Here is a 24,784-nt window from a genome sequence, read left to right as displayed (position 1 = left end):
CCCGGAAATAGTGTGGTCAGTTATCCTGGAAACAGGGCGGTCAGTTACCCCGGAAACAGGGAGATCAGTTACCCCGGAAACAGGGCAGTCAGTTACCCTGGATACAGGGCATTCAGTTATCCCGGAAACAGGGCAGTCAGTTATCCCGGAAAAAGGGTGATCAGTTATCCAGGAAACTGGGCATTCAGTTACCCTGGAAACAGGGCAGTCATTTTCCCCAGAAACAGGGCAGTCAGTTACACTGGAAACAGGGCAGTCAGTTACCCTGGAAACAGGTTAGTCAGTTACCCTGGAAACAGGGCGGTCAGTTACCCTGGAAACAGGGCAGTCAGTTATCCTGAAACAGTGCGGTCAGATACCCCGGAAATAGGGCGGTCAGTTATCCTGGAAACAGGGCGGTCAGTTACCCCGGAAACAGGGAGATCAGTTATCCCGGAAACAGGGCGGTCAGTTACCCTGGAGACAGGGCAGTCAGCTACCCTGGAAACAGGGCAGTCAGTCATCCTGGAAACAGGGCAGTTAGTTATCCCGGAAACAGGGCAGTCAGTTACCCCGGAAATAGGGCGGTCAGTTATCCTGGAAACAGGGCGGTCAGTTACCCCGGAATCAGGGAGATCCGTTACCCCGGAAACAGGGCAGTCAGTTACCCTGGAAACAGGGCAGTCTGTTATCCTGGAAACAGGGTGGTCAGTTACCCTGGAAACAGGGTGGTCAGTTACCCCGGAAACAGGGTGATCAGTTATCCTGGAAACAGGGTGGTCAGTTACCCCGGAAACAGGGCAGTCAATTACCCCGGAAACAGGGCGGTCAGTAGCCCTGGAAACAGGGCAGTCAGTTAGCCTGGAAACAGGACAGTCAGTTATCCCGGAAACAGGTCAGTCAGTTATCCCGGAAACAGGTCAGTCAGTTACCATGGAAACAGGGCAGTCAGTTATCCTGGAAACAGGGCAGTCAGTTATCCTGGAAACAGGACGGTCAGATACCCGGAAATAGTGTGGTCAGTTATCCTGGAAACAAGGCGGTCAGTTACCCCAGAAACAGGGAGATCAGTTACCCCGGAAACAGGGCAGTCAGTTACCCTGGAAACAGGGCATTCAGTTATCCCGGAAACAGGGCAGTCAGTTATCCCGGAAAAAGGGTGATCAGTTATCCAGGAAACTGGGCAGTCAGTTACCCTGGAAACAGGGCAGTCAGTTTCCCCAAAAACAGGGCAGTCAGTTACCCTGGAAACAGGTTCGTCAGTTACCCCGGAAACATGGCAATCATTTCCCCTGGAAACAGGGCAGTCAGTTACCCTGGAATCAGAGCAGTGAGCTATCCCGGAAACAGGGCACTCAGTTATCCCGGAAACAGGGTGAACAGTTACCCTGGAAACTGGGCAGTCAGTTATTCTGGAAACAGGGCGGTCAGTTACCCTGGAAACAGGGCAGTCAGTTATCCTGAAACAGGGCAGTCAGATACCCCGGAAATAGGGCGGTCAGTTATCCTGGAAACAGGGCGGTCAGTTACCCCGGAAACAGGGAGATCAGTTATCCCGGAAACAGGGCGGTCAGTTACCCTGGAGACAGGGCAGTCAACTATCCTGGAAACAGGGCAGTCAGTCATCCTGGAAACAGGGCAGTCAGTTATCCCGGAAACAGGGCAGTCAGTTACCCCGGAAATAGGGCGGTCAGTTATCCTGGAAACAGGGCGGTCAGTTACCCCGAAAACAGGGCGGTCAGTTACCCTGGAAACAGGGCAGTCATTTACCCGGAAACAGGGTGAACTGTTACCCTGGAAACAGGGCAGTCAGTTACCCCGGAAACAGGGCGGTCAGTTGCCCTGGAAACAGGGCAGTCAGTTACGGCGGAAAAAGGGTGATCAGTTACCCCGGAAACAGGGTGAACAGTTACCCTGGAAACAGGGCAGTCAGTTACCCTGGAAACAGGGCAGTCAGTTATCCTGGAAACAGGGTGATCAGTTACCCTGGAAACTGGGCAGTCAGTTACCATGGAAACTGGGCAGTCAGTTATCCTGGAAACAGGGCAGTCAGTTATCCTGGAAACAGGGCAGTCAGTTATCCTGAAACAGTGCGGTCAGATACCCCGGAAATAGGGCGGTCAGTTATCCTGGAAACAGGGCGGTCAGTTACCCCGGAAACAGGGAGATCAGTTATCCCGGAAACAGGGCGGTCAGTTACCCTGGAGACAGGGCAGTCAGCTACCCTGGAAACAGGGCAGTCAGTCATCCTGGAAACAGGGCAGTTAGTTATCCCGGAAACAGGGCAGTCAGTTACCCCGGAAATAGGGCGGTCAGTTATCCTGGAAACAGGGCGGTCAGTTACCCCGGAATCAGGGAGATCCGTTACCCCGGAAACAGGGCAGTCAGTTACCCTGGAAACAGGGCAGTCTGTTATCCTGGAAACAGGGTGGTCAGTTACCCTGGAAACAGGGTGGTCAGTTACCCCGGAAACAGGGTGATCAGTTATCCTGGAAACAGGGTGGTCAGTTACCCCGGAAACAGGGCAGTCAATTACCCCGGAAACAGGGCGGTCAGTAGCCCTGGAAACAGGGCAGTCAGTTAGCCTGGAAACAGGACAGTCAGTTATCCCGGAAACAGGTCAGTCAGTTATCCCGGAAACAGGTCAGTCAGTTACCATGGAAACAGGGCAGTCAGTTATCCTGGAAACAGGGCAGTCAGTTATCCTGGAAACAGGACGGTCAGATACCCGGAAATAGTGTGGTCAGTTATCCTGGAAACAAGGCGGTCAGTTACCCCGGAAACAGGGAGATCAGTTACCCCGGAAACAGGGCATTCAGTTATCCCGGAAACAGGGCAGTCAGTTATCCCGGAAAAAGGGTGATCAGTTATCCAGGAAACTGGGCAGTCAGTTACCCTGGAAACAGGGCAGTCAGTTTCCCCAAAAACAGGGCAGTCAGTTACCCTGGAAACAGGTTCGTCAGTTACCCCGGAAACAGGGCAATCATTTCCCCTGGAAACAGGGCAGTCAGTTATCCTGAAATCAGAGCAGTGAGCTATCCCGGAAACAGGGCACTCAGTTATCCCGGAAACAGGGTGAACAGTTACCCTGGAAACTGGGCAGTCAGTTATTCTGGAAACAGGGCGGTCAGTTACCCTGGAAACAGGGCAGTCAGTTATCCTGAAAGAGGGCAGTCAGATACCCCGGAAATAGGGCGGTCAGTTATCCTGGAAACAGGGCGGTCAGTTACCCCGGAAACAGGGAGATCAGTTATCCCGGAAACAGGGCGGTCAGTTACCCTGGAGACAGGGCAGTCAGCTATCCTGGAAACAGGGCAGTCAGTTACCCCGGAAATAGGGCGGTCAGTTATCCTGGAAACAGGGCGGTCAGTTACCCCGAAAACAGGGCGGTCAGTTACCCTGGAAACAGGGCAGTCATTTACCCCGGAAACAGGGTGAACTGTTACCCTGGAAACAGGGCAGTCAGTTACCCCGGAAACAGGGCGGTCAGTTGCCCTGGAAACAGGGCAGTCAGTTACCCGGAAACAGGGTGATCAGTTACCCCGGAAACAGGGAGATCAATTACCCTGGAAACAGGGCGGTCAGTTACCCTGGAAACAGGGCAGTCAGTTATCCTGAAAGAGGGCAGTCAGATACCCCGGAAATAGGGCGGTCAGTTATCCTGGAAACAGGGCGGTCAGTTACCCCGGAAACAGGGAGATCAGTTATCCCGGAAACAGGGCGGTCAGTTACCCTGGAGACAGGGCAGTCAGCTATCCTGGAAACAGGGCAGTCAGTTACCCCGGAAATAGGGCGGTCAGTTATCCTGGAAACAGGGCGGTCAGTTACCCCGAAAACAGGGCGGTCAGTTACCCTGGAAACAGGGCAGTCATTTACCCCGGAAACAGGGTGAACTGTTACCCTGGAAACAGGGCAGTCAGTTACCCCGGAAACAGGGCGGTCAGTTGCCCTGGAAACAGGGCAGTCAGTTACCCGGAAACAGGGTGATCAGTTACCCCGGAAACAGGGAGATCAATTACCCTGGAAACAGGGCGGTCAGTTACCCTGGAAACAGGGCAGTCAGTTATCCTGGAAACAGGGTGATCAGTTACCCTGGAAACTGGGCAGTCAGTTACCATGGAAACAGGGCAGTCAGTTATCCTGGAAACAGGGCAGTCAGTTATCCTGGAAACAGGGCGGTCAGATACCCGGAAATAGTGTGGTCAGTTATCCTGGAAACAGGGCAGTCAGTTACCCCGGAAACAGGGAGATCAGTTACCCCGGAAACAGGGCAGTCAGTTACCCTGGATACAGGGCATTCAGTTATCCCGGAAACAGGGCAGTCAGTTATCCCGGAAAAAGGGTGATCAGTTATCCAGGAAACTGGGCAGTCAGTTACCCTGGAAACAGGGCAGTCATTTTCCCCAGAAACAGGGCAGTCAGTTACACTGGAAACAGGGCAGTCAGTCACCCTGGAAACAGGTTAGTCAGTTACCCCGGAAACAGGGCAATCATTTCCCCTCGAAACAGGGCAGACAGTTACCCTGGAAACAGAGCAGTGAGCTATCCCAGAAACAGGGCACTCAGTTATCCCGGAAACAGGGTGAACAGTTACCCTGGAAACTGGGCAGTCAGTTACCCTGGAAACAGGGCGGTCAGTTACCCTGGAAACAGGGCAGTCAGTTATCCTGAAACAGTGCGGTCAGATACCCCGGAAATAGGGCGGTCAGTTATCCTGGAAACAGGGCGGTCAGTTACCCCGGAAACAGGGAGATCAGTTATCCCGGAAACAGGGCGGTCAGTTACCCTGGAGACAGGGCAGTCAGCTACCCTGGAAACAGGGCAGTCAGTCATCCTGGAAACAGGGCAGTTAGTTATCCCAGAAACAGGGCAGTCAGTTACCCCGGAAATAGGGCGGTCAGTTATCCTGGAAACAGGGCGGTCAGTTACCCCGGAATCAGGGAGATCCGTTACCCCGGAAACAGGGCAGTCAGTTACCCTGGAAACAGGGCATTCAGTTATCCCGGAAACAGGGCAGTCAGTTATCCCGGAAAAAGGGTGATCAGTTATCCAGGAAACTGGGCAGTCAGTTACCCTGGAAACAGGGCAGTCAGTTTCCCCAAAAACAGGGCAGTCAGTTACCCTGGAAACAGGTCAGTCAGTTACCATGGAAACAGGGCAGTCAGTTATCCTGGAAACAGGGCAGTCAGTTATCCTGGAAACAGGACGGTCAGATACCCGGAAATAGTGTGGTCAGTTATCCTGGAAACAAGGCGGTCAGTTACCCCGGAAACAGGGAGATCAGTTACCCCGGAAACAGGGCAGTCAGTTACCCTGGAAACAGGGCATTCAGTTATCCCGGAAACAGGGCAGTCAGTTATCCCGGAAAAAGGGTGATCAGTTATCCAGGAAACTGGGCAGTCAGTTACCCTGGAAACAGGGCAGTCAGTTTCCCCAAAAACAGGGCAGTCAGTTACCCTGGAAACAGGTTCGTCAGTTACCCCGGAAACAGGGCAATCATTTCCCCTGGAAACAGGGCAGTCAGTTACCCTGGAATCAGAGCAGTGAGCTATCCCGGAAACAGGGCACTCAGTTATCCCGGAAACAGGGTGAACAGTTACCCTGGAAACTGGGCAGTCAGTTATTCTGGAAACAGGGCGGTCAGTTACCCTGGAAACAGGGCAGTCAGTTATCCTGAAACAGGGCAGTCAGTTACCCCGGAAACAGGGAGATCAGTTATCCCAGAAACAGGGCGGTCAGTTACCCTGGAGACAGGGCAGTCAACTATCCTGGAAACAGGGCAGTCACTCATCCTGGAAACAGGGCAGTCAGTTATCCCGGAAACAGGGCAGTCAGTTACCCCGGAAATAGGGCGGTCAGTTATCCTGGAAACAGGGCGGTCAGTTACCCCGAAAACAGGGCGGTCAGTTACCCTGGAAACAGGGCAGTCATTTACCCGGAAACAGGGTGAACTGTTACCCTGGAAACAGGGCAGTCAGTTACCCCGGAAACAGGGCGGTCAGTTGCCCTGGAAACAGGGCAGTCAGTTACGGCGGAAAAAGGGTGATCAGTTACCCCGGAAACAGGGTGAACAGTTACCCTGGAAACAGGGCAGTCAGTTACCCTGGAAACAGGGCAGTCAGTTATCCTGGAAACAGGGTGATCAGTTACCCTGGAAACTGGGCAGTCAGTTACCATGGAAACTGGGCAGTCAGTTATCCTGGAAACAGGGCAGTCAGTTATCCTGGAAACAGGGCAGTCAGTTATCCTGAAACAGTGCGGTCAGATACCCCGGAAATAGGGCGGTCAGTTATCCTGGAAACAGGGCGGTCAGTTACCCCGGAAACAGGGAGATCAGTTATCCCGGAAACAGGGCGGTCAGTTACCCTGGAGACAGGGCAGTCAGCTACCCTGGAAACAGGGCAGTCAGTCATCCTGGAAACAGGGCAGTTAGTTATCCCGGAAACAGGGCAGTCAGTTACCCCGGAAATAGGGCGGTCAGTTATCCTGGAAACAGGGCGGTCAGTTACCCCGGAATCAGGGAGATCCGTTACCCCGGAAACAGGGCAGTCAGTTACCCTGGAAACAGGGCAGTCTGTTATCCTGGAAACAGGGTGGTCAGTTACCCTGGAAACAGGGTGGTCAGTTACCCCGGAAACAGGGTGATCAGTTATCCTGGAAACAGGGTGGTCAGTTACCCCGGAAACAGGGCAGTCAATTACCCCGGAAACAGGGCGGTCAGTAGCCCTGGAAACAGGGCAGTCAGTTAGCCTGGAAACAGGACAGTCAGTTATCCCGGAAACAGGTCAGTCAGTTATCCCGGAAACAGGTCAGTCAGTTACCATGGAAACAGGGCAGTCAGTTATCCTGGAAACAGGGCAGTCAGTTATCCTGGAAACAGGACGGTCAGATACCCGGAAATAGTGTGGTCAGTTATCCTGGAAACAAGGCGGTCAGTTACCCCGGAAACAGGGAGATCAGTTACCCCGGAAACAGGGCAGTCAGTTACCCTGGAAACAGGGCATTCAGTTATCCCGGAAACAGGGCAGTCAGTTATCCCGGAAAAAGGGTGATCAGTTATCCAGGAAACTGGGCAGTCAGTTACCCTGGAAACAGGGCATTCAGTTATCCCGGAAACAGGGCAGTCAGTTATCCCGGAAAAAGGGTGATCAGTTATCCAGGAAACAGGGCAGTCAGTTACCCTGGAAACAGGTTCGTCAGTTACCCCGGAAACAGGGCAATCATTTCCCCTGGAAACAGGGCAGTCAGTTATCCTGGAATCAGAGCAGTGAGCTATCCCGGAAACAGGGCTCTCAGTTATCCCGGAAACAGGGTGAACATTTACCCTGGAAACTGGGCAGTCAGTTATTCTGGAAACAGGGCGGTCAGTTACCCTGGAAACAGGGCAGTCAGTTATCCTGAAAGAGGGCAGTCAGATACCCCGGAAATAGGGCGGTCAGTTATCCTGGAAACAGGGCGGTCAGTTACCCCGGAAACAGGGAGATCAGTTATCCCGGAAACAGGGCGGTCAGTTACCCCGGAATCAGGGAGATCCGTTACCCCGGAAACAGGGCAGTCAGTTACCCTGGAAACAGGGCAGTCTGTTATCCTGGAAACAGGGTGGTCAGTTACCCTGGAAACAGGGTGGTCAGTTACCCCGGAAACAGGGTGATCAGTTATCCTGGAAACAGGGTGGTCAGTTACCCCGGAAACAGGGCAGTCAATTACCCCGGAAACAGGGCGGTCAGTAGCCCTGGAAACAGGGCAGTCAGTTAGCCTGGAAACAGGACAGTCAGTTATCCCGGAAACAGGTCAGTCAGTTATCCCGGAAACAGGTCAGTCAGTTACCATGGAAACAGGGCAGTCAGTTATCCTGGAAACAGGGCAGTCAGTTATCCTGGAAACAGGACGGTCAGATACCCGGAAATAGTGTGGTCAGTTATCCTGGAAACAAGGCGGTCAGTTACCCCGGAAACAGGGAGATCAGTTACCCCGGAAACAGGGCATTCAGTTATCCCGGAAACAGGGCAGTCAGTTATCCCGGAAAAAGGGTGATCAGTTATCCAGGAAACTGGGCAGTCAGTTACCCTGGAAACAGGGCAGTCAGTTTCCCCAAAAACAGGGCAGTCAGTTACCCTGGAAACAGGTTCGTCAGTTACCGCGGAAACAGGGCAATCATTTCCCCTGGAAACAGGGCAGTCAGTTATCCTGGAATCAGAGCAGTGAGCTATCCCGGAAACAGGGCACTCAGTTATCCCGGAAACAGGGTGAACAGTTACCCTGGAAACTGGGCAGTCAGTTATTCTGGAAACAGGGCGGTCAGTTACCCTGGAAACAGGGCAGTCAGTTATCCTGAAAGAGGGCAGTCAGATACCCCGGAAATAGGGCGGTCAGTTATCCTGGAAACAGGGCGGTCAGTTACCCCGGAAACAGGGAGATCAGTTATCCCGGAAACAGGGCGGTCAGTTACCCTGGAGACAGGGCAGTCAGCTATCCTGGAAACAGGGCAGTCAGTTACCCCGGAAATAGGGCGGTCAGTTATCCTGGAAACAGGGCGGTCAGTTACCCCGAAAACAGGGCGGTCAGTTACCCTGGAAACAGGGCAGTCATTTACCCCGGAAACAGGGTGAACTGTTACCCTGGAAACAGGGCAGTCAGTTACCCCGGAAACAGGGCGGTCAGTTGCCCTGGAAACAGGGCAGTCAGTTACCCGGAAACAGGGTGATCAGTTACCCCGGAAACAGGGAGATCAATTACCCTGGAAACAGGGCGGTCAGTTACCCTGGAAACAGGGCAGTCAGTTATCCTGGAAACAGGGTGATCAGTTACCCTGGAAACTGGGCAGTCAGTTACCATGGAAACAGGGCAGTCAGTTATCCTGGAAACAGGGCAGTCAGTTATCCTGGAAACAGGGCGGTCAGATACCCGGAAATAGTGTGGTCAGTTATCCTGGAAACAGGGCAGTCAGTTACCCCGGAAACAGGGAGATCAGTTACCCCGGAAACAGGGCAGTCAGTTACCCTGGATACAGGGCATTCAGTTATCCCGGAAACAGGGCAGTCAGTTATCCCGGAAAAAGGGTGATCAGTTATCCAGGAAACTGGGCAGTCAGTTACCCTGGAAACAGGGCAGTCATTTTCCCCAGAAACAGGGCAGTCAGTTACACTGGAAACAGGGCAGTCAGTCACCCTGGAAACAGGTTAGTCAGTTACCCCGGAAACAGGGCAATCATTTCCCCTCGAAACAGGGCAGTCAGTTACCCTGGAAACAGAGCAGTGAGCTATCCCAGAAACAGGGCACTCAGTTATCCCGGAAACAGGGTGAACAGTTACCCTGGAAATTGGGCAGTCAGTTACCCTGGAAACAGGGCGGTCAGTTACCCTGGAAACAGGGCAGTCAGTTATCCTGAAACAGTGCGGTCAGATACCCCGCAAATAGGGCGGTCAGTTATCCTGGAAACAGGGCGGTCAGTTACCCCGGAAACAGGGAGATCAGTTATCCCGGAAACAGGGCGGTCAGTTACCCTGGAGACAGGGCAGTCAGCTACCCTGGGAACAGGGCAGTCAGTCATCCTGGAAACAGGGCAGTTAGTTATCCCAGAAACAGGGCAGTCAGTTACCCCGGAAATAGGGCGGTCAGTTATCCTGGAAACAGGGCGGTCAGTTACCCCGGAATCAGGGAGATCCGTTACCCCGGAAACAGGGCAGTCAGTTACCCTGGAAACAGGGCATTCAGTTATCCCGGAAACAGGGCAGTCAGTTATCCCGGAAAAAGGGTGATCAGTTATCCAGGAAACTGGGCAGTCAGTTACCCTGGAAACAGGGCAGTCAGTTTCCCCAAAAACAGGGCAGTCAGTTACCCTGGAAACAGGTCAGTCAGTTACCATGGAAACAGGGCAGTCAGTTATCCTGGAAACAGGGCAGTCAGTTATCCTGGAAACAGGACGGTCAGATACCCGGAAATAGTGTGGTCAGTTATCCTGGAAACAAGGCGGTCAGTTACCCCGGAAACAGGGAGATCAGTTACCCCGGAAACAGGGCAGTCAGTTACCCTGGAAACAGGGCATTCAGTTATCCCGGAAACAGGGCAGTCAGTTATCCCGGAAAAAGGGTGATCAGTTATCCAGGAAACTGGGCAGTCAGTTACCCTGGAAACAGGGCAGTCAGTTTCCCCAAAAACAGGGCAGTCAGTTACCCTGGAAACAGGTTCGTCAGTTACCCCGGAAACAGGGCAATCATTTCCCCTGGAAACAGGGCAGTCAGTTACCCTGGAATCAGAGCAGTGAGCTATCCCGGAAACAGGGCACTCAGTTATCCCGGAAACAGGGTGAACAGTTACCCTGGAAACTGGGCAGTCAGTTATTCTGGAAACAGGGCGGTCAGTTACCCTGGAAACAGGGCAGTCAGTTATCCTGAAACAGGGCAGTCAGTTACCCCGGAAACAGGGAGATCAGTTATCCCAGAAACAGGGCGGTCAGTTACCCTGGAGACAGGGCAGTCAACTATCCTGGAAACAGGGCAGTCACTCATCCTGGAAACAGGGCAGTCAGTTATCCCGGAAACAGGGCAGTCAGTTACCCCGGAAATAGGGCGGTCAGTTATCCTGGAAACAGGGCGGTCAGTTACCCCGAAAACAGGGCGGTCAGTTACCCTGGAAACAGGGCAGTCATTTACCCGGAAACAGGGTGAACTGTTACCCTGGAAACAGGGCAGTCAGTTACCCCGGAAACAGGGCGGTCAGTTGCCCTGGAAACAGGGCAGTCAGTTACGGCGGAAAAAGGGTGATCAGTTACCCCGGAAACAGGGTGAACAGTTACCCTGGAAACAGGGCAGTCAGTTACCCTGGAAACAGGGCAGTCAGTTATCCTGGAAACAGGGTGATCAGTTACCCTGGAAACTGGGCAGTCAGTTACCATGGAAACTGGGCAGTCAGTTACCCTGGAAACAGGGCAGTCAGTTATCCTGGAAACAGGGCAGTCAGTTATCCTGAAACAGTGCGGTCAGATACCCCGGAAATAGGGCGGTCAGTTATCCTGGAAACAGGGCGGTCAGTTACCCCGGAAACAGGGAGATCAGTTATCCCGGAAACAGGGCGGTCAGTTACCCTGGAGACAGGGCAGTCAGCTACCCTGGAAACAGGGCAGTCAGTCATCCTGGAAACAGGGCAGTTAGTTATCCCGGAAACAGGGCAGTCAGTTACCCCGGAAATAGGGCGGTCAGTTATCCTGGAAACAGGGCGGTCAGTTACCCCGGAATCAGGGAGATCCGTTACCCCGGAAACAGGGCAGTCAGTTACCCTGGAAACAGGGCAGTCTGTTATCCTGGAAACAGGGTGGTCAGTTACCCTGGAAACAGGGTGGTCAGTTACCCCGGAAACAGGGTGATCAGTTATCCTGGAAACAGGGTGGTCAGTTACCCCGGAAACAGGGCAGTCAATTACCCCGGAAACAGGGCGGTCAGTAGCCCTGGAAACAGGGCAGTCAGTTAGCCTGGAAACAGGACAGTCAGTTATCCCGGAAACAGGTCAGTCAGTTATCCCGGAAACAGGTCAGTCAGTTACCATGGAAACAGGGCAGTCAGTTATCCTGGAAACAGGGCAGTCAGTTATCCTGGAAACAGGACGGTCAGATACCCGGAAATAGTGTGGTCAGTTATCCTGGAAACAAGGCGGTCAGTTACCCCGGAAACAGGGAGATCAGTTACCCCGGAAACAGGGCAGTCAGTTACCCTGGAAACAGGGCATTCAGTTATCCCGGAAACAGGGCAGTCAGTTATCCCGGAAAAAGGGTGATCAGTTATCCAGGAAACTGGGCAGTCAGTTACCCTGGAAACAGGGCATTCAGTTATCCCGGAAACAGGGCAGTCAGTTATCCCGGAAAAAGGGTGATCAGTTATCCAGGAAACAGGGCAGTCAGTTACCCTGGAAACAGGTTCGTCAGTTACCCCGGAAACAGGGCAATCATTTCCCCTGGAAACAGGGCAGTCAGTTATCCTGGAATCAGAGCAGTGAGCTATCCCGGAAACAGGGCACTCAGTTATCCCGGAAACAGGGTGAACAGTTACCCTGGAAACTGGGCAGTCAGTTATTCTGGAAACAGGGCGGTCAGTTACCCTGGAAACAGGGCAGTCAGTTATCCTGAAAGAGGGCAGTCAGATACCCCGGAAATAGGGCGGTCAGTTATCCTGGAAACAGGGCGGTCAGTTACCCCGGAAACAGGGAGATCAGTTATCCCGGAAACAGGGCGGTCAGTTACCCTGGAGACAGGGCAGTCAGCTATCCTGGAAACAGGGCAGTCAGTTACCCCGGAAATAGGGCGGTCAGTTATCCTGGAAACAGGGCGGTCAGTTACCCCGAAAACAGGGCGGTCAGTTACCCTGGAAACAGGGCAGTCATTTACCCCGGAAACAGGGTGAACTGTTACCCTGGAAACAGGGCAGTCAGTTACCCCGGAAACAGGGCGGTCAGTTGCCCTGGAAACAGGGCAGTCAGTTACCCGGAAACAGGGTGATCAGTTACCCCGGAAACAGGGAGATCAATTACCCTGGAAACAGGGCGGTCAGTTACCCTGGAAACAGGGCAGTCAGTTATCCTGGAAACAGGGTGATCAGTTACCCTGGAAACTGGGCAGTCAGTTACCATGGAAACAGGGCAGTCAGTTATCCTGGAAACAGGGCAGTCAGTTATCCTGGAAACAGGGCGGTCAGATACCCGGAAATAGTGTGGTCAGTTATCCTGGAAACAGGGCGGTCAGTTACCCCGGAAACAGGGAGATCAGTTACCCCGGAAACAGGGCAGTCAGTTACCCTGGATACAGGGCATTCAGTTATCCCGGAAACAGGGCAGTCAGTTATCCCGGAAAAAGGGTGATCAGTTATCCAGGAAACTGGGCAGTCAGTTACCCTGGAAACAGGGCAGTCATTTTCCCCAGAAACAGGGCAGTCAGTTACACTGGAAACAGGGCAGTCAGTCACCCTGGAAACAGGTTAGTCAGTTACCCCGGAAACAGGGCAATCATTTCCCCTCGAAACAGGGCAGTCAGTTACCCTGGAAACAGAGCAGTGAGCTATCCCAGAAACAGGGCACTCAGTTATCCCGGAAACAGGGTGAACAGTTACCCTGGAAACTGGGCAGTCAGTTACCCTGGAAACAGGGCAGTCAGTTACCCTGGAAACAGGGCAGTCAGTTATCCTGAAACAGTGCGGTCAGATACCCCGGAAATAGGGCGGTCAGTTATCCTGGAAACAGGGCGGTCAGTTACCCCGGAAACAGGGAGATCAGTTATCCCGGAAACAGGGCGGTCAGTTACCCTGGAGACAGGGCAGTCAGCTACCCTGGAAACAGGGCAGTCAGTCATCCTGGAAACAGGGCAGTTAGTTATCCCGGAAACAGGGCAGTCAGTTACCCCGGAAATAGGGCGGTCAGTTATCCTGGAAACAGGGCGGTCAGTTACCCCGGAATCAGGGAGATCCGTTACCCCGGAAACAGGGCAGTCAGTTACCCTGGAAACAGGGCAGTCTGTTATCCTGGAAACAGGGTGGTCAGTTACCCTGGAAACAGGGTGGTCAGTTACCCCGGAAACAGGGTGATCAGTTATCCTGGAAACAGGGTGGTCAGTTACCCCGGAAACAGGGCAGTCAATTACCCTGGAAACAGGGCGGTCAGTAGCCCTGGAAACAGGGCAGTCAGTTAGCCTGGAAACAGGACAGTCAGTTATCCCGGAAACAGGTCAGTCAGTTATCCCGGAAACAGGTCAGTCAGTTACCATGGAAACAGGGCAGTCAGTTATCCTGGAAACAGGGCAGTCAGTTATCCTGGAAACAGGACGGTCAGATACCCGGAAATAGTGTGGTCAGTTATCCTGGAAACAAGGCGGTCAGTTACCCCGGAAACAGGGAGATCAGTTACCCCGGAAACAGGGCAGTCAGTTACCCTGGAAACAGGGCATTCAGTTATCCCGGAAACAGGGCAGTCAGTTATCCCGGAAAAAGGGTGATCAGTTATCCAGGAAACTGGGCAGTCAGTTACCCTGGAAACAGGGCAGTCAGTTTCCCCAAAAACAGGGCAGTCAGTTACCCTGGAAACAGGTTCGTCAGTTACCCCGGAAACAGGGCAATCATTTCCCCTGGAAACAGGGCAGTCAGTTACCCTGGAATCAGAGCAGTGAGCTATCCCGGAAACAGGGCACTCAGTTATCCCGGAAACAGGGTGAACAGTTACCCTGGAAACTGGGCAGTCAGTTATTCTGGAAACAGGGCGGTCAGTTACCCTGGAAACAGGGCAGTCAGTTATCCTGAAACAGGGCAGTCAGATACCCCGGAAATAGGGCGGTCAGTTATCCTGGAAACAGGGCGGTCAGTTACCCCGGAAACAGGGAGATCAGTTATCCCGGAAACAGGGCGGTCAGTTACCCTGGAGACAGGGCAGTCAACTATCCTGGAAACAGGGCAGTCAGTCATCCTGGAAACAGGGCAGTCAGTTATCCCGGAAACAGGGCAGTCAGTTACCCCGGAAATAGGGCGGTCAGTTATCCTGGAAACAGGGCGGTCAGTTACCCCGAAAACAGGGCGGTCAGTTACCCTGGAAACAGGGCAGTCATTTACCCGGAAACAGGGTGAACTGTTACCCTGGAAACAGGGCAGTCAGTTACCCCGGAAACAGGGCGGTCAGTTGCCCTGGAAACAGGGCAGTCAGTTACCGCGGAAAAAGGGTGATCAGTTACCCCGGAAACAGGGTGAACAGTTACCCTGGAAACAGGGCAGTCAGTTACCCTGGAAACAGGGCAGTCAGTTATCCTGGAAACAGGGTGATCAGTTACCCTGGAAACTGGGCAGTCAGTTACCATGGAAACAGGGCAGTCAGTTATCCTGGAAACAGGGCAGTCAGTTATCCTGGAAACAGGGCGGTCAGATACCCGGAAATAGTGTGGTCATTTATCCTGGAAACAGGGCGGTCAGTTACCCCGGAAACAGGGAGATCAGTTACCCCGGAAACAGGGCAGTCAGTTACCCTGGATACAGGGCATTCAGTTATCCCGGAAACAGGGCAGTCAGTTATCCCGGAAAAAGGGTGATCAGTTATCCAGGAAACTGGGCAGTCAGTTACCCTGGAAACAGGGCAGTCATTTTCCCCAGAAACAGGGCAGTCAGTTACACTGGAAACAGGGCAGTCAGTCACCCTGGAAACAGGTTAGTCAGTTACCCCGGAAACAGGGCAATCATTTCCCCTGGAAACAGGGCAGTCAGTTACCCTGGAAACAGAGCAGTGAGCTATCCCAGAAACAGGGCACTCAGTTATCCCGGAAACAGGGTGAACAGTTACCCTGGAAACTGGGCAGTCAGTTATTCTGGAAACAGGGCGGTCAGTTACCCTGGAAACAGGGCAGTCAGTTATCCTGAAACAGTGCGGTCAGATACCCCGGAAATAGGGCGGTCAGTTATCCTGGAAACAGGACGGTCAGTTACCCCGGAAACAGGGAGATCAGTTATCCCGGAAACAGGGCGGTCAGTTACCCTGGAGACAGGGCAGTCAGCTACCCTGGAAACAGGGCAGACAGTCATCCTGGAAACAGGGCAGTTAGTTATCCCGGAAACAGGGCAGTCAGTTACCCCGGAAACAGGGCGGTCAGTTATCCTGGAAACAGAGCGGTCAGTTACCCCGGAATCAGGGAGATCCGTTACCCCGGAAACAGGGCAGTCAGTTACCCTGGAAACAGGGCAGTCTGTTATCCTGGAAACAGGGTGGTCAGTTACCCTGGAAACAGGGTGGTCATTACCCCGGAAACAGGGTGATCAGTTATCCTGGAAACAGGGTGGTCAGTTACCCCGGAAACAGGGCAGTCAATTACCCCGGAAACAGGGCGGTCAGTAGCCCTGGAAACAGGGCAGTCAGTTAGCCTGGAAACAGGACAGTCAGTTATCCCGGAAACAGGTCAGTCAGTTATCCCGGAAACAGGTCAGTCAGTTACCATGGAAACAGGGCAGTCAGTTATCCTGGAAACAGGGCAGTCAGTTATCCTGGAAACAGGACGGTCAGATACCCGGAAATAGTGTGGTCAGTTATCCTGGAAACAAGGCGGTCAGTTACCCCGGAAACAGGGCAGTCAGTTACCCTGGAAACAGGGCATTCAGTTATCCCGGAAACAGGGCAGTCAGTTATCCCGGAAAAAGGGTGATCAGTTATCCAGGAAACTGGGCAGTCAGTTACCCTGGAAGCAGGGCAGTCAGTTTCCCCAGAAACAGGGCAGTCAGTTACCCTGGAAACAGGGCAGTCAGTTACCCCGGAAACAGGGCAATCATTTCCCCTGGAAACAGGGCAGTCAGTTACCCTGGAATCAGAGCAGTGAGCTATCCCGGAAACAGGGCACTCAGTTATCCCGGAAACAGGGTGAACAGTTACCCTGGAAACTGGGCAGTCAGTTATTCTGGAAACAGAGCGGTCAGTTACCCTGGAAACAGGGCAGTCAGTTATCCTGAAACAGGGCAGTCAGATACCCCGGAAATAGGGCGGTCAGTTATCCTGGAAACAGGGCGGTCAGTTACCCCGGAAACAGGGAGATCAGTTATCCCGGAAACAGGGCGGTCAGTTACCCTGGAGACAGGGCAGTCAGCTACCCTGGAAACAGGGCAGTCAGTCATCCTGGAAACAGGGCGGTCAGTTATCCAGGAAACAGGGCGGTCAGTTACCCCGAAAACAGGGCGGTCAGTTACCCTGGAAACAGGGCAGTCATTTACCCCGGAAACAGGGTGAACTGTTACCCTGGAAACAGGGCAGTCAGTTACCCCGGAAACAGGGCGGTCAGTTGCCCTGGAAACAGGGCAGTCAGTTACCGCGGAAAAAGGGTGATCAGTTACCCCGGAAACAGGGTGAACAGTTACCCTGGAAACAGGGCAGTCAGTTACCCCGGAAACAGGGCGGTCAGTTGCCCTGGAAACAGGGCAGTCAGTTACCCCGGAAACAGGGTGATCAGTTACACTGGAAATAGGGAGATCAGTTACCCTGGAAACAGGGCAGTCAGTTACCCTGGAAACAGGGCGGTCAGTTACCCTGGAAACAGGGCAGTCAGTTATCCTGGCAACAGGTTGATCAGTTACCCTGGAAACTGGGCTGTCAGTTACCATGGAAAGAGGGCAGTCAGTTATCCTGGAAACAGGGCAGTCAGTTATCCTTGAAACAGGGCGGTCAGATACCCCGGAAACAGGGAAATCAGTTACCCCGGAAACAGGGCAGTCAGTTACCCTGGAAACAGGGCATTCAGTTATCCCGGAAACAGGGCAGTCAGTTATCCCGGAAAAAGTGTGATCAGTTATCCAGGAAACTGGGCTGTCAGTTACCCTGGAAACAAGGCAGTCAGTTTCCCCAGAAACAGGGCAGTCAGTTACCCTGGAAACAGGGCAGTCAGTCACCCCGGAAACAGGGCCATCATTTCCCCTGGAAACAGGGCAGTCAGTTACCCTGGAAACAGAGCAGTGAGCTATCCCGGAAACAGGGCACTCAGTTATCCCGGAAACAGGGTGAACAGTTACCCTGGAAACTGGGCAGTCAGTTATTCTGGAAACAGGGCGGTCAGTTACCCTGGAAACAGGGCAGTCAGTTATCCTGGAAACAGTGCGGTCAGATACCCCGGAAATAGGGCGGTCAGTTATCCTGGAAACAGGGCGGTCAGTTACCCCGGAAACAGGGAGATCAGTTATCCCGGAAACAGGGCGGTCAGTTACCCTGGAGACAGGGCAGTCAGCTACCCTGGAAACAGGGCAGTCAGTCATCCTGGAAACAGGGCAGTCAGTTACCCGGAAACAGGGTGATCAGTTACCCCGGAAACAGGGAGATCAATTACCCTGGAAACAGGGCGGTCAGTTACCCTGGAAACAGGGCAGTCAGTTATCCTGGAAACAGGGTGATCAGTTACCCTGGAAAATGGGCAGTCAGTTACCATGGAAACAGGGCAGTCAGTTATCCTGGAAACAGGGCAGTCAGTTATCCTGGAAACAGGGCGGTCAGATACCCGGAAATAGTGTGGTCAGTTATCCTGGAAACAGGGCGGTCAGTTACCCCGGAAACAGGGAGATCAGTTACCCCGGAAACAGGGCAGTCAGTTACCCTGGATACAGGGCATTCAGTTATCCCGGAAACAGGGCAGTCAGTTATCCCGGAAAAAGGGTGATCAGTTATCCAGGAAACTGGGCAGTCAGTTACCCTGGAAACAGGGCAGTCATTTTCCCCAGAAACAGGGCAGTCAGTTACACTGGAAACAGGGCAGTCAGTCACCCTGGAAACAGGTTAGTCAGTTAACCCGGAAACAGGGCAATCATTTCCCCTGGAAACAGGGCAGTCAGTTACCCTGGAAACAGAGCAGTGAGCTATCCCAGAAACAGGGCACTCAGTTATCCCGGAAACAGGGTGAACAGTTACCCTGGAAACTGGGCAGTCAGTTATTTTGGAAACAGGGCGGTCAGTTACCCTGGAAACAGGGCAGTCAGTTATCCTGAAACAGTGCGGTCAGATACCCCGGAAATAGGGCGGTCAGTTATCCTGGAAACAGGGCGGTCAGTTACCCCGGAAACAGGGAGATCAGTTATCCCGGAAACAGGGCGGTCAGTTACCCTGGAGACAGGGCAGTCAGTCATCCTGGAAATAGGGCGGTCAGTTATCCTGGAAACAGGGCGGTCAGTTACCCCGGAATCAGGGAGATCCGTTACCCCGGAAACAGGGCAGTCAGTTACCCTGGAAACAGGGCAGTCTGTTATCCTGGAAACAGGGTGGTCAGTTACCCTGGAAACAGGGTGGTCAGTTACCCCGGAAAAAGGGTGATCAGTTATCCTGGAAACAGGGTGGTCAGTTACCCCGGAAACAGGGCAGTCAATTACCCCGGAAACAGGGCGGTCAGTAGCACTGGAAACAGGGCAGTCAGTTAGCCTGGAAACAGGACAGTCAGTTATCCCGGAAACAGGGCAGTCAGTTAGCCTGGAAACAGGACAGTCAGTTATCCCGGAAACAGGTCAGTCAGTTATCCCGGAAACAGGGTGATCATTTACCCTGGAAACAGGGCAGTCAGTTACCCCGGAAACAGGGCAGTCAGTTACCCTGGAAACAGGGCAGTCAGTTATCCCGGAAACAGGGCAGTCAGTTATCCCGGAAACAGGGTTAGCAGTTACCCTGGAAACAGGGCAGTCAGTTACCCTGGAAAGTGGGCAGTCAGTTACCCTGGAAACAGGGCAGTCATTCATCCCGGAAACACGGTGATCAGTTACCCTGGAAACAGGGCAGTCAGTTATCCCTGGAAACAGGGCAGTCAGTTTTCCCGGAAAAAGGTTGATCAGTTACCCTGGAAACTCGCAGTCGGTTACCCCGGAAACAGGGCAGTCAGTTACCCTGGAAACAGGGCAGTCAGTTACCCCGGAAACTGGGCAGTCAGATAGCCTGGAAACAGGGCAGTCAGTCACCCTGGAAACAGGTTAGTCAGTCACCCCGGAAACAGGATGATCAGTTACCCCAGAAACAGGGCAGTCAGTTACCCTGGAAACAGCGCAGTCAGTTATGCCGGAAACAGGGCAGTCAGTTACCCTGGAAACAGTGCGGTCACTTACCCTGGAAACAGGGCAGTCAGTTATCCCGGAAACAGGGCAGTCATTTACCCCGGAAACAGGACAGTCAGTTACCCTGGAAACAGGGCGGTCAGTTACCCTTGAAATAGGTTAATCAGTTACCCACCAAACAGGGTGATCAGTTACCCCGGAAACAGGGCAGTCAGTTACCCTGGAAACAGTGCGGTCAGTTACCCTGGAAACAGGGCAGTCAGTTATCCTGGACACAGAGCGGTCAGATTCCCCGGAAACAGGGCGGTCAGTTATCCTGGAAACAGGGCGGTCAGTTACCCCGGAAACAGGGAGAAATGTTACCCCGGAAACAGGGCGGTCAGTTACCCTGGAAACAGGGCAGTCAGTTACCCTGGAAACAGGGCAGTCAGTTAACCTGGAAACAGGGCAGTCAGTTATCCTGGAAACTGGGCAGTCAGTTACCCCGGAAACAGAGAGATCAGTTACCCCGGAAACAGGGCGGTCAGTTACCCTGGAAACAGGGCAGTCAGTTACCCTGGAAACAGGGCAGTCAGTTAACCTGGAAACAGGGCAGTCAGTTATCCTGGAAACAGGGCAGTCAGTTACCCCGGAAACAGAGAGATCAGTTACCCCGGAAACAGGGCAGTCAGTTACCCTGGAAACAGGGCATTCAGTTATCCTGGAAACAGGGTGGTCAGTTACCCTGGAAACAGGGTGGACAGTTACCCCGGAAACAGCGTGATCAGTAATCCCGGAAACAGGGCGGTCAGTTACCCCGGAAACAGGGCAGTCAGTTATCCCGGAAACAGGGCGGTCAGTAACCCTGGAAACAGGGCAGTCAGTTACCCTGGAAACAGGACAGTCAGTTATCCCGGAAACAGGGCAGTCAGTTATCCAAGAAACAGGGCAGTCATTTATCTCGGAAACAGGTCAGTTCGTTACCCTGGAAACAGGGCAGTCAGTTACCCTGGAAACAGGGCAGTCAGTTAACCTGGAAACAGGGCAGTCAGTTATCCTGGAAACAGGGCAGTCAGTTACCCCGGAAACAGAGAGATCAGTTACCCCGGAAACAGGGCAGTCAGTTACCCTGGAAACAGGGCAGTCAGTTATCCTGGAAACAGGGTGGTCAGTTACCCTGGAAACAGGGTGGACAGTTACCCCGGAAACAGCGTGATCAGTAATCCTGGAAACAGGGCGGTCAGTTACCCCGGAAACAGGGCAGTCAGTTATCCCGGAAACAGGGCGGTCAGTAACCCTGGAAACAGGGCAGTCAGTTACCCTGGAAACAGGACAGTCAGTTATCCCGGAAACAGGGCGGTCAGTTACCCTGGAAACAGGGCAGTCAGTTATCCTGGAAACAGGGCAGTCAGTTACCCCGGAAACAGAGAGATCAGTTACCCTGGAAACAGGGCAGTCAGTTACCCTGGAAACAGGGCAGTCAGTTATCCTGGAAACAGGGTGGTCAGTTACCCTGGAAACAGGGTGGACAGTTACCCCGGAAACAGCGTGATCAGTAATCCTGGAAACAGGGCGGTCAGTTACCCCGGAAACAGGGCAGTCAGTTATCCTGGAAACAGGGCGGTCAGTAACCCTGGAAACAGGGCAGTCAGTTACCCTGGAAACAGGACAGTCAGTTATCCCGGAAACAGGGCAGTCAGTTATCCAAGAAACAGGGCAGTCATTTATCCCGGAAACAGGTCAGTCAGTTACCCTGGAAACAGGGCGGTCAGTTACCCTGGAAACAGGGCAGTCAGTTACCCTGGAAACAGTGCGGTCAGTTACCCTGGAAACAGGGCAGTCAGTTATCCCGGAAACAGGGCAGTCATTTACCCCGGAAACAGGACAGTCAGTTACCCTGGAAACAGGGCGGTCAGTTACCCTTGAAATAGGTTAATCAGTTACCCACCAAACAGGGTGATCAGTTACCCCGGAAACAGGGCAGTCAGTTACCCTGGAAACAGTGCGGTCAGTTACCCTGGAAACAGGGCAGTCAGTTATCCTGGACACAGAGCGGTCAGATTCCCCGGAAACAGGGCGGTCAGTTATCCTGGAAACAGGGCGGTCAGTTACCCCGGAAACAGGGAGAAATGTTACCCCGGAAACAGGGCGGTCAGTTACCCTGGAAACAGGGCAGTCAGTTACCCTGGAAACAGGGCAGTCAGTTAACCTGGAAACAGGGCAGTCAGTTATCCCGGAAACAGGGCAGTCAGTTACCCCGGAAACAGAGAGATCAGTTACCCCGGAAACAGGGCAGTCAGTTACCCTGGAAACAGGGCAGTCAGTTATCCTGGAAACAGGGTGGTCAGTTACCCTGGAAACAGGGTGGACAGTTATCCCGGAAACAGCGTGATCAGTAATCCTGGAAACAGGGCGGTCAGTTACCCCGGAAACAGGGCAGTCAGTTATCCCGGAAACAGGGCGGTCAGTAACCCTGGAAACAGGGCAGTCAGTTACCCTGGAAACAGGACAGTCAGTTATCCCGGAAACAGGGCAGTCAGTTATCCAAGAAACAGGGCAGTCATTTATCCCGGAAACAGGTCAGTCAGTTACCCTGGAAACAGGGCGGTCAGTTACCCTGGAAACAGGGCAGTCAGTTACCCTGGAAACAGTGCGGTCAGTTACCCTGGAAACAGGGCAGTCAGTTATCCCGGAAACAGGGCAGTCATTTACCCCGGAAACAGGACAGTCAGTTACCCTGGAAACAGGGCGGTCAGTTACCCTTGAAATAGGTTAATCAGTTACCCACCAAACAGGGTGATCAGTTACCCCGGAAACAGGGCAGTCAGTTACCCTGGAAACAGTGCGGTCAGTTACCCTGGAAACAGGGCAGTCAGTTATCCTGGACACAGAGCGGTCAGATTCCCTGGAAACAGGGCGGTCAGTTATCCTGGAAACAGGGCGGTCAGTTACCCCGGAAACAGGGAGAAATGTTACCCCGGAAACAGGGCGGTCAGTTACCCTGGAAACAGGGCAGTCAGTTACCCTGGAAACAGTGCGGTCAGTTACCCTGGAAACAGGGCAGTCAGTTATCCCGGAAACAGGGCAGTCATTTACCCCGGAAGCAGGACAGTCAGTTACCCTGGAAACAGGGCGGTCAGTTACCCTTGAAATAGGTTAATCAGTTACCCACCAAACAGGGTGATCAGTTACCCCGGAAACAGGGCAGTCAGTTACCCTGGAAACAGTGCGGTCAGTTACCCTGGAAACAGGGCAGTCAATTATCCTGGACACAGAGCGGTCAGATTCCCCGGAAACAGGGCGGTCAGTTATCCTGGAAACAGGGCGGTCAGTTACCCCGGAAACAGGGAGAAATGTTACCCCGGAAACAGGGCGGTCAGTTACCCTGGAAACAGGGCAGTCAGTTACCCTGGAAACAGGGCAGTCAGTTAACCTGGAAACAGGGCAGTCAGTTATCCTGGAAACTGGGCAGTCAGTTACCCCGGAAACAGAGAGATCAGTTACCCCGGAAACAGGGCGGTCAGTTACCCTGGAAACAGGGCAGTCAGTTACCCTGGAAACAGGGCAGTCAGTTAACCTGGAAACAGGGCAGTCAGTTATCCTGGAAACAGGGCAGTCAGTTACCCCGGAAACAGAGAGATCAGTTACCCCGGAAACAGGGCAGTCAGTTACCCTGGAAACAGGGCAGTCAGTTATCCTGGAAACAGGGTGGTCAGTTACCCTGGAAACAGGGTGGACAGTTACCCCGGAAACAGCGTGATCAGTAATCCTGGAAACAGGGCGGTCAGTTACCCCGGAAACAGGGCAGTCAGTTATCCCGGAAACAGGGCGGTCAGTAACCCTGGAAACAGGGCAGTCAGTTACCCTGGAAACAGGACAGTCAGTTATCCCGGAAACAGGGCAGTCAGTTATCCAAGAAACAGGGCAGTCATTTATCTCGGAAACAGGTCAGTTCGTTACCCTGGAAATAGGGCAGTCAGTTACCCTGGAAACAGGGCAGTCAGTTAACCTGGAAACAGGGCAGTCAGTTATCCTGGAAACAGGGCAGTCAGTTACCCCGGAAACAGAGAGATCAGTTACCCCGGAAACAGGGCAGTCAGTTACCCTGGAAACAGGGCAGTCAGTTATCCTGGAAACAGGGTGGTCAGTTACCCTGGAAACAGGGTGGACAGTTACCCCGGAAACAGCGTGATCAGTAATCCTGGAAACAGGGCGGTCAGTTACCCCGGAAACAGGGCAGTCAGTTATCCCGGAAACAGGGCGGTCAGTAACCCTGGAAACAGGGCAGTCAGTTACCCTGGAAACAGGACAGTCAGTTATCCCGGAAACAGGGCGGTCAGTTACCCTGGAAACAGGGCAGTCAGTTATCCTGGAAACAGGGCAGTCAGTTACCCCGGAAACAGAGAGATCAGTTACCCTGGAAACAGGGCAGTCAGTTACCCTGGAAACAGGGCAGTCAGTTATCCTGGAAACAGGGTGGTCAGTTACCCTGGAAACAGGGTGGACAGTTACCCCGGAAACAGCGTGATCAGTAATCCTGGAAACAGGGCGGTCAGTTACCCCGGAAACAGGGCAGTCAGTTATCCTGGAAACAGGGCGGTCAGTAACCCTGGAAACAGGGCAGTCAGTTACCCTGGAAACAGGACAGTCAGTTATCCCGGAAACAGGGCAGTCAGTTATCCAAGAAACAGGGCAGTCATTTATCCCGGAAACAGGTCAGTCAGTTACCCTGGAAACAGGGCGGTCAGTTACCCTGGAAACAGGGCAGTCAGTTACCCTGGAAACAGTGCGGTCAGTTACCCTGGAAACAGGGCAGTCAGTTATCCCGGAAACAGGGCAGTCATTTACCCCGGAAACAGGACAGTCAGTTACCCTGGAAACAGGGTGGTCAGTTACCCTTGAAATAGGTTAATCAGTTACCCACCAAACAGGGTGATCAGTTACCCCGGAAACAGGGCAGTCAGTTACCCTGGAAACAGTGCGGTCAGTTACCCTGGAAACAGGGCAGTCAGTTATCCTGGACACAGAGCGGTCAGATTCCCCGGAAACAGGGCGGTCAGTTATCCTGGAAACAGGGCGGTCAGTTACCCCGGAAACAGGGAGAAATGTTACCCCGGAAACAGGGCGGTCAGTTACCCTGGAAACAGGGCAGTCAGTTACCCTGGAAACAGGGCAGTCAGTTAACCTGGAAACAGGGCAGTCAGTTATCCCGGAAACAGGGCAGTCAGTTACCCCGGAAACAGAGAGATCAGTTACCCCGGAAACAGAGCAGTCAGTTACCCTGGAAACAGGGCAGTCAGTTATCCTGGAAACAG

Source organism: Heterodontus francisci, chromosome 14 (assembly GCF_036365525.1).
Source record: "Heterodontus francisci isolate sHetFra1 chromosome 14, sHetFra1.hap1, whole genome shotgun sequence".
In the NCBI taxonomy this organism is placed as follows: Eukaryota; Metazoa; Chordata; class Chondrichthyes; order Heterodontiformes; family Heterodontidae; genus Heterodontus; species Heterodontus francisci.
The sequence above is the reverse complement of the archived record's forward strand: the minus strand, read 5'-3'. Positions refer to the sequence as shown.